The sequence below is a fragment of the Magnolia sinica genome, chromosome 6, assembly GCF_029962835.1.
Source record: "Magnolia sinica isolate HGM2019 chromosome 6, MsV1, whole genome shotgun sequence".
NCBI lineage: Eukaryota > Viridiplantae > Streptophyta > Magnoliopsida > Magnoliales > Magnoliaceae > Magnolia > Magnolia sinica.
In genome coordinates this window covers 88,088,472-88,099,239 of record NC_080578.1, presented here as the reverse complement: position 1 = coordinate 88,099,239, position 10,768 = coordinate 88,088,472, and the positions used below count along the sequence as shown (strand labels likewise).

Sequence of the window (10,768 nt, the reverse complement as noted above, 5' to 3'; positions counted from 1 at the left end):
AAGTCCCTATGCGTGGGGCCGGATCACTATACCGTTTTCGCCGGGCGGACCCCATGAGGAAGATGGACGGCTTGGATCATCCGGATATGTTGTCCCACTTAAAGTTCAAAGGCCAACGTTTTCAAATAGGGTGTTGGCGGGAATGGTTTTGAGAATTTTGTATTTGAGTTCGGTCAAACACTGTTTGACCATAAGTGGTCGTCCAGCGCTCGTCATGTACTAGTGTTTGGGGTGTATATACACCTAGCTTTGGGGGCTCATCACACCTCTGGTGCTTGATCTGCCCCGTTCAACTGTCTTGGGGACTGGTCATAAGGGTCCCGGCCCAGATTGGGGCGGGGCCGAGGCCCAGGTGGGTCGTATCATGCCTTTTAGGGCTGACTTTGGCCCAAATGATGTGATCTATTGGTCAAGGGAGTTTGATACTTGTTTTCAATGGTTAAATATGTGTCTTCAATGCAGAGATACCCTGTTGGCTATCCGCTGACTCTCGGGGATTTAGTCCTTGAAATAATGCCAACACAAGTTGTCTTAAAAATTGATCTGGCTTAGGTCATTCGATCATGCTTACCTCTTTGCTTAGTGTGGAGCGTAAGTTGAGTCTCCCGAGTCATGGCGGATGGTCTCAATGCTGCTTGGAAAATCCTGCCCTGGGCGTGTAAGTTAAGTTGTTAGGTTGACGGGTCCCAAGTTTTAATAATTGGGGGTTTAAAAGGTAACACTCGAGTATCAGAGGTACGGGGTGTTACAAGCGTATCTACTACACTCATCCTATGAAGATGTTGTTCCTTGACAGCTCAACATTTTGTACCATAAAGCATGGCTGGTCTCATAGCTATCCTATAAAAAAATCCCTTGTTAATTCATTTTCCTGATTACATGGTTACACGTTTTTTGCATTTATATTTACCATGAGCTCAATTTTATGAGAACACTATTTTTGAACATCATCACGTAATTGGATGGACATGTTGGCATGTTGAGATACTCTAAACTATATCGTCTGAGCTTCTACAGCAAAAAACTTCAGTTAATAAAACTTCAATTGTAGTGTTTGATTGTCTACTATTGAAGTACTCATGTTGGATGTGTAAGCATCGCACATCGCATTTGAACATAATAAAAACAACTTACAATATAGTTGAAGTTTCATATTATGGAAATACTGAGTATCGGTGTATTGACCCACCAATAAATAATATGAAAAACCTGTGACCCAATATGACTTTTCTAGAGGGTTTCTTAGGAATGTGGGAAACCTTAGAAATGACATCAATTTCAGTGAAAAATACACTTAAAAAACCTGAGGACATTCATATCTCCCAAAAATGATGTTACAATTATTTCCAAGTTGAGAAAACACATTAAATGAGAGAACCGACATGAAATTCATGTATAATTGGAATTCAAAACAAACAACAGATGAAAATTGGAATCCTTGGTTTTCCATTTCTTGAGGATTCCAAGTTACATTTTGCTATGCATACTTTTATTTCCTTCCATCTAAACACCCTTTAAGTTAATTTCTCATGGAATATTTCTTAACCTCAAGTTGTTATTCTGTTAGTGTTCCTTTAGAAGAGAATGTTGAGTTTGGTTCTGTTGGACAGTTGTTCCATCGATTGCATCAACAAAACATGTCACACCCCAAACTTAGAGACCAAGCTCACAAAATTTCCGATCACCGAATCCAACGCCGACAGCCTCCGTAATACCCCATTCTCGGCTCCCAGTGCCCATTCGCCGAGGTCCGATCCTGGGATGCTACGAGGAGGATTTTCAATATCAGTTTGATTCATAATAAGCATAACCCATAAACAACAACCAAAAACTCCATCACATTTCCACTATGATAAAAAAATTTACAAGTACAAAGTGCATATAGGGAAATACAATAATGGTGAACAAAAAAGCTCCAAGATGATCTACTAAGCACTCCTGCCTCAGCGCTGATACGGTCCAACGTTACCTGCACGCAACGGTCGTGCATAAGCTTATGGAAAGCTTAAAGGGCGGTGAAAGTGTGTGTACAATATAGTAATATAATTATACAATATCAGAGTAATGCGGAATATGTTGATGAATCCATGAATACAATTAGTCGTACCAAGGCCATGCAATGCAAGGCATGAATGATGTCGGCCATACCAAGGCCATGCGATGCGAGATGCAACTCAAGCATACGAATCCTCATCTAAGTACACATATCAATACAGCTCAACTCTGAAATATAACCGGGGTCTAGTGCACTCCAAACCAGATTACCACCCCATTGCGCGTAATAAGGTGAGTGGAAGAGACCTCACTATCTGCCTACCAATATCGGGCTTGGCTCATCGTTAGCGGACCCATTCCTCGAGCTGGTCAAATTCAGCCTAGCTTTGTCCCCTCCACTCGGGTGGGTAAGGCCACACCCCCTTCCAATCGACCATGATACAGTGAAAAGCGTGGCCTTCTGGTAATCGGCACTCGGCGCTCATGCACCCACTTGGTCTAGACGTTGAAGCAACCTCCTGGTACTATAAGGGTTTAGGAACTTTCACCCAGGGATATCCATAACACCCCATATAGAATAAAATTTTCAGTATCCAATCCTTTCAACCACGATATGCCTGTGGAGGTTATGGCCCTGATGTTGCTAGGGCGTATAGTATACATGTCACACAATGCGAGATGCATGAATCACGCAATCCAGTGATACAACAATCATGCACATACCGCGCACTCATGTGGGCATCTCCCTTTACCAGGGAGTCCCATAACAATCTGCCTAATGGCCTGTTCTATGATCAATCACTCATCTCATCACAAGCATGCAAATGATACACATGGGCATGTATTATGATGTTATGTTGTCACATACTCATAATCGGTATCGATAACTGGCGCTGGCCTCGATAATTGCTACCGATAATCAGTAGATAAACAAAGCGGGGTCCATAGATGATCAGTCGATCAACCATAGTATAAAGATCAACAGTCGGCCGTGGTTATATCAAATCCGATAGCACGGAGTCATCCGTCTACGATGAATGGGGCCCACTTATTTGGGTTAACCCACAAGAGAATGATGAGAATGGGCCTAACAAGGCCTAAGGTAAGGTCATAATGTGGACATCCAACCATCATTGCCCATCAATGTTGACGTCTAACCAACATTACTCCCAATGAGTGGCCTATATAAGGCCAAACATATAGTGGGCCCATAGCCTCACATACAATCACGATGGGCCTCATTTAAGTCACATAGGCCTCATCATATGGGCCAACATACATCACAACAGGCCTCAAATACACAACAGGTGGGCCTTGTGCCTGGGCCTCAAATATATCATACCGGGCCTCACCCATGGGCCTTATCACTTGGCCTCATATGTCAAGTGGGCCACATCACATGGGCCACATTATATCACTACCAAACAAATGACTAAAGGCTACGGACTATAGAGGTCTATGGCTACGGCTTTAATCCGTAGCTAATTAGCTACAGATATAATCCGTAGTTAAAACTTCCTTAATCTGTAGCTAAAGCATACCTCCCAATCTGACTTTATTAGAGACAGATGATGCTTAAGAGGCTCCATGGGGCCCATTGTAATATATTTATTTTATCTGATCGGTCCATCAATTTTGAAATATTATTTCAGTGCATGAGCCCAATAATTAGAAAGATCAAAAGTCTAAGTGGACCACACCATGAGAAAGAATGAAAAAATAAATTTATATTGTTAATATGTGGTGTGGTCCACCTAAATCTTAGATCTGACTCATTTGTTGGATGAATATTAAAAATGAGCCGTTAAAATGAATGGACGGAGTAGATAATTAACATACACAACGGTGGGCCCCATAAGTCCTAAAATAAAAACCCCTAAAATCCCATCTGCTCTCCCGTGCACCCTTTTGTGAAAAGGAAATCCCTCTCTCACTCTCTCTCTCGCCCGCCCGTGACTCAGCCTCCCTCGCCCTCTCCTCTCTCTCTCTCTCTCTCTCTCTCTCTCTCTCTCACTCAGCCCTCTCTCTATCTCTCGCGCTACCTCACCCTCTCTTTATCTCTTAGCCCCATTTCCCTCTCTGTTTCCCAACCTCTCTGTCTCTCTCGCTAGGGTTTTCAAAACCCCCTTTTGCTGTAAGAAGGAGAAGAAGGAGAAGGAGAAGGAGAAGAAGAACGGTGACAACTACAATGCCTTCTGTTTATAGTTATTTAATGGTGAGCTTATCTAAGTAATCATTTGACAAATGCAGGTTCGGGGTTGGACGTTCACAATATTTGCTGGATCATGAAATTTTTGACGAGGTATGTTTGATTCCTTTGGCTATTGTTTGAATCTTTTGCTGGATTGGAAGATGTAGGTTTGGATCTGTGGAAAACATTTTTTTTCCATGATTTCGTCTAGAATTTGTGAAGTTTTCATCAATCTTTTTTTAAATTTTGGTTATGTTATGCTTTGGCACCTTACATGCTCGATTAAATGCCAAATGGCCCAAACTTGCTGTATTGTCAATTAAATCCGTATATGCGGCCCATGTGTTGACTTTTTTGTCTGATTTTTGTGCCATGTGACCTAAACTATGGGTTACCTATTGCATGGTACTGATTATTTAGGTGAGGGTATTTTGAGTAGACAGAGAGTGTTGTATGGCAGGTTAGAGAGTGTTGTATGGATATAAATTTTCCTTGGCGGGAGGTGCAGATTGGAACAATTCCCTCAATTACATGGGCGATGTGTATTCCCATGCTTCTGGTAATCACAATATCTCGACTGGTATGATGAGCTTCCCTTTTCTTGGAAAACAAGCTCCTGTTGTATAGGCCTAGGTGGAAGACTAGAAAATGTGGTTAGATTACCAACCTCTTGACCATCTGAAGCTTTATAAGGAACAGCAGCAACAACAGCTCTAGGTCCAGTGAGAAAATCAACAGTCTGCTCCATTGCCAGAGCTGTATCAAGGACCGTCTCTCTGGTCACGAGTTCTTCATGTGAGAACCTTAACATCAGATGATAGCTGGTTGTGGAGAATCTGTCTTGTGATTGGCCTTAAGCTTACTGCTATTGAGTTCGGACTCCACCTTAGTAGACCTTTCAATGTCGTTATACTTATGTTGGAGCATGGACGATCTTGTGAGCATTAGAGGCTCATGCCTCTAAAACAGAGCTCTCCAGACTAGAACAAAGGGATGGTGGTTGAAAGTTTCAAAGAAGATTCAAGTAATCCCCTATTTGATTGGATGGTCAAGACAAGCCCAAATATATAGCAAGGTCTAAAATGAGTTGTTGGTGACTTTGGCGTTTGAGGTTTTTAAAACCTAACTCAAGCTGGGGCCAGGGAACCACTTAATATTCTACCATGATCATGATAATGGTCTATAAATAGGCTAATCTGTCGGAGATGGATGCATCATTGTCGTCTTCTCATCATCTATAGTAACAACTGGTATCTAGTGAAGGTCATCAGTAACAGCCAAAAAATTCTAGAAAAACAGAAAAGGAAGTTTGGAATTGGAGGTTGCTGGTGTGGTGTGCAAATCAAAGGTGGAAAGGAAGAGGAGTAATATTAGTTTCAAAAGGTGCATGACATAGCAATGCGTATAGCTTTGTCCAATGCGTATGGATGTGGCTTAATGGTTGGTGTTATTATGAAGTATTCCTAGTTGTAAACATAAAAGACTATTTTCTTTTTCTCACTGGACTGCTACAGTGGTGGTAGTTGAAAGTTCTCTATAATATGATATTTGTTTGGAAATACTTAACACTGGTAACACTTTGTTTCTAAAATTCTGGGTGGTGCTAATTTTTTTATTTTTATTTTTTTTAAAAAAAAAGGTTAGTGTACAACCAGCTGTTGTATGGCAAGAAACGAAGAAGAAGAAAAGAATTTTTTTTTTTTTAAAGGGCATTCTATTAAGCTTCTGAAAATTTGTTTCACTGGTAAGAATGATCTGTCATCCTTCGATGTGCTCCATTGGATAAAAGTTTTAGTAAGAGAAGAGGTTAAGGTCTAATGACAATATTTTCATCTTTTGAGAAAAGTGGTTCTAGTACCCACCTGTACCCTCTTAACAAAAAGTGAGTCAAACTTGTTGTTCCTTTAGGAGCCAACTATAGGCTGATTGATATTCCTGTTAGCAAGAACATATCGAAGATCTATGTTCTAGAACAATTCAATTCTGTTAGCATTCTACATCTAGTTCTATTTATTCTCATTCCTAGATAACTAATCATCTTCTATATTTTCTCATTGCATAGGTTCTAAGGATTTTTTTTTTCTTTAAAAGATTTGTATTGTAGCTACTATCTTGCCTAAGGAATGCCTTACTATTTGGTTGCTTAGGAATGGAGTATGGCTTTACTCTCTAGATGACCAAAACAGGGCTGCATTTGTGTGAAGGACCTGAGGATGGTATGCATATCCTTGGGTAAGCGGATCATATAATTTGTCTTCCTAATATGCCATTCTATGCAAGGATACCAAATGGATGTATAAGTTGTGCATCAGGTGAGGCCAATGCATGGATGAATTGAGCTTTCAAGTCAAGTTATCAAGTTTTTGATTTATGCTTAGCTCAAGATAGGCCCAAGAAACATATTTGTATTTAGCCTAAGCCATCTTTAAAGACAACCTCCATACTAGAAGGGCCTTATTGCCTTTTGAATTTGGCCTCCATACTGTCAATGTCTTTCATATAGTGGCAATTGTTAGGCAAACACCATGTCTTTTCAAAATTCTTAAAGATGGAAATTTGTGCAATTGTTATGGAAACTTATGCAGTAAATTTAATTAATTTTGGTAATGGTCCTCTTCAATTTTTCCTAATGGTGGGCATTCCCTTCGAGTTTGGCAACACTCCTCTTCAAACTAGACTGATTAATCATGTACTTTCATGATATTTTGGAGCAACCAAATGATCCCTTAATGTTGGTTTTATTTTAAAATTTCTCTACATGGAAAAATTATGGCAGTTGTCTATCAATTTTGAGGGTTTTATGGACCGACTAACATCTGCATTGTTGGTTTGATATGTAGGTGATTTTGATTTGAAATGTTCTATTTTTTTTTTTCCTTTCATAATCGGAGGCACTTTTCTTCCTTTGTTGATTATGTAAATAGGTTGAGCTGGGGAAGGACTGATATGTAGTTCATTGATTGCTTGGAATTTCTTATTGCTAGACACTGATTGGCAATAACTGGAAGAAAGTTTACACATGCTGGAATTTACACTTGAATGCTGGGAATTGTGATCAGATTGCTAGATTTTTTTATTTTTATTTTTATTTGGAAAGATGATGATCTTGTTAAGGCCAAAGGCCAAAAAAAAAATAAAACAAAGAAACAAAACTACTGAAAAACAAACACAAATATTTGCTAGAATATTAATCATAGAAATTAAATAAACTTGCTGGAATTTGAGTTTAATTGCTAAAATTTCACCATTACTTGCTACTTTTGTGATTGAATACTCCGATTGTCATATTTCATGAATGCTTACTTAAGTTGCCTTATTCTGGATCAATTGTCTTTCCTTACTTAAGTTGCCTTATTCTGGATCATCTCCAAATCCTTTGCTCCTTTCCAACCCTTGGAATCTGCATTTTCCAAGATTCCTATAAGCATTAGAAATTCCTCAATTTTTCTGTTAAAAGAAACAAATGAAATTTATTTATATTAGAAGTTGCTAACTTATGGATGGATGTCTATTTGCTTATTTTCATTTGCACATCAATATCAAGCATAAAGACAAAAAAGACAATAGTATCTTATCATTAATCTCACATCCTGCTAGCCTTTTTCTGGCAATATGCCTTCAATTACGTGAATTTTATAATTTTGATGAAATGTCTGGATGTTGTATGTCTTACTACATGCGAGGAGATTATTTTAGGAGAGAAACAACCATTGAACACGAAACAACAGTTGAGAGTCAGGAAACAACTACAATATTTCTTCTTTTTTTTGGCCTTTTTCCATCTAGAGCTGATTCAAACAATCTATTTCGTTTACTTCTTTCTTTTGCTCTATATGGGAATCGTGGTGTCTTTGGAGTTTATTAGGTGGGATAATTGAACTATACTCTACTTTCAGGTTTACCCATCCTGTTTGGTGGGCATTGAAAGGGACTACTTAGCCTTAAGCAAGCAGTATCCAAAATTATTAACATCCCTGGAATTCACTGAGGTATGACTTTTCTTATTTCAGTTGCTGCTTGTAAGTAATGGCTATCTTACTTGTCTTAAATCTAGGTTGAAGTGTGTACTCAGTATGTATTGTAATGGATCTTCTCAATTTTCCTTAGATTGTTCTGCACTGGCCAAAGGGAAACCTGAATCTGTCATTACACACTCCTGTCAGGTATCTTATCTTTTTAAATTGTCCTATTACAATGTAATGTATTTGCTCGAAATTAATGGAGTAGACCTGGATGTGCGTCGGAGCTATCCGGATGAGTGGGGGTCCCTAGAAGGTGGGAACCACTGTTATGACCATGATAAAGCTATACATTTCTTATGGATAGCATTGGAGGGGCCTGGCCATTTGGACAGGCCGTATTTATGTATTTGCTTGAAATTAATGGAGCAGATCCGGATGTGCGTCGGAGCTATCTGGATGAGCGGGGGTCCCTGGAAGGTGGGAACCGCTGTTATGACCATGATGAAGTTCTCCATTTCCTATGGACAACATTAGAAGGGCGTGGCCAATTGGACAGGCCATGTTTATATCTGTATTTATAGGTACTACACTCTTAACCTAAACCACACCCTAAACCTATAACCTAAACCTATTCTTAATTCCCTAAAGCTATAACCTATAACCTATAACCTAAACTTAACCCTAAACCAAAACCTATAACCTAAACCTTAACCTAAACATAAACCTAAACCTAAACCTATAACCTATAATTATAACCTTAACCTAAACTATAACCTTAACCTATAACCTATACTTATAACCTTAACCTAAATCTATTCTCAAATCCCAAGACCTATACTTATAACCTAAACCTAGACCTTAACCTAAACCTAAACCTATACTTATAACCTATAACCTATAACCTAAACCTTAACCTATAATCCAAACCTTAACATATAAACTAAACCTATAACCTATAACCTATAACCTATAACCTATACTTAACCTTAACCTATAACCCAAACCTAAACCTATAAGCTATAACCTAAAACCTAAACCCAAACCTAAACCCAATCCCAAACCCGAACCCAATTTCCTAAACCTAAATCTTAACCTATAACATATACTTATGACCTTAACCTAAACTTGTTCTCAAATCCCAAAACCTATACCTATAACCTAAACCTAAATCTTAACCTATAACCTAAACATACACCTAATCCTAATCTCAACTCCCTAACCTCAACCTAAACCTAAACTTGAAAACCCAAACTTAAACCCAATCCCGAACCCGAACCTGATTTCTTAAACCTAAACCTAAACCTATACTTATAACTTATAACCTATAACCTAAATCTTAACCTATAACCCAAACCTTAACCTATAAACTAAACCTATAACCCATAACCTATAACCTAAACCCAAACCTAAACCTGATCCCGAACCCAAACCCGATTTCCTAAACCTAAACCTTAACCTATAACCTATACTTATAACCTTAACCTAAACATATTCTCAAATCCTAAAACCTATACCTATAACCTAAACCTAAACCTAGACCTTAACCTAAACATAAACCTATACTTATAACCTATAACCTAAACCTTAACCTATAACCCAACCTAAACCTATACTTATAACCTAAACCTATTCTCAAATCCCAAAACCCATAACCAAACCTTAACCTTAACCTAAACCTATAACCTATAACCTTAACCAAAACCTATAACCTAAACCCGAACCCAAACCTGAACCCGAACCCGAATCCCTAAACCTTAACCTAAACATATAACCTATAACCTATAACCTAAGCCTATAACTAAACCTAAAACCTAAACCTAAACCTAAACCTATAACTATAACCTATGCATTGGCAATATTAGGCATGCTCATGAGCAGGACATGCATAATTCCGTAAAAATTGATGGAGCAGACCCGGATGTGCGTCGGAGCTATCCAGATATTGAGAGGGGATCCCTGGAAGGTGGGAACCACTGTTATGACCATGATGAAGCTATCAATTTCCTATGGATAGCATAGGAGTGGCCTGACCATTTGGACAGGCCGTGTTTATGTATTTGGTCGCCATTAATGGAGCAAACCCGGATGTGCGTCGGAGTTATCCGGATGAGTGGGGGTCCATGGAAGATGGGAACCGCTGTTATGACCATGATGAAGCTGTCCATTTCCTATGGATAGCATTAGAAGGGCCTGACCAATTAGAGCAGGCCATGTTTATATCTGTATTTGCAAGGACCACACCCTTATCCTATAACCTAAACCTATTCTCAAATCCCAAAACCTATAACTACAACCTAAACCTTAACCTAAACCTATAAGCTATAACCTAAACCTATAACCTAAACTTAATTCCCTAAACTTTAACCTACAACCTAACCTAAACTTATACTTATAACCTAAACCTATTCTCAAATCTCAAAACCTATAACTACAAACTAAACCTTAACCTAAACCTATAACCTATAACCTAAACTCAATTCAATAAACTTTAACCTACAACCTAACCTAAACTTATACTTATAACCTAAACCTATTCTCAAATCCCTAAACCTATAACCTAAACTCAATTCCCTAAACCTTAACCTATAACCTAACCTAAACCTATACTTATAACATAAAT

The 10,768-nt window shown here is 38.7% G+C and overlaps 1 long non-coding RNA gene across 1 annotated transcript; it reads left to right on the top strand.

Annotated features, from left to right (window-relative positions):
• The first annotated feature begins 3,955 nt into the window (after positions 1-3,955).
• LOC131249025 (uncharacterized) lies at positions 3,956-6,467 on the top strand. Its single transcript, XR_009172630.1, has 3 exons — positions 3,956-4,171; positions 4,246-4,297; positions 6,334-6,467. It is a non-coding gene; the product is annotated as an uncharacterized LOC131249025 (long non-coding RNA).
• The last annotated feature ends 4,301 nt before the right edge of the window (positions 6,468-10,768 follow it).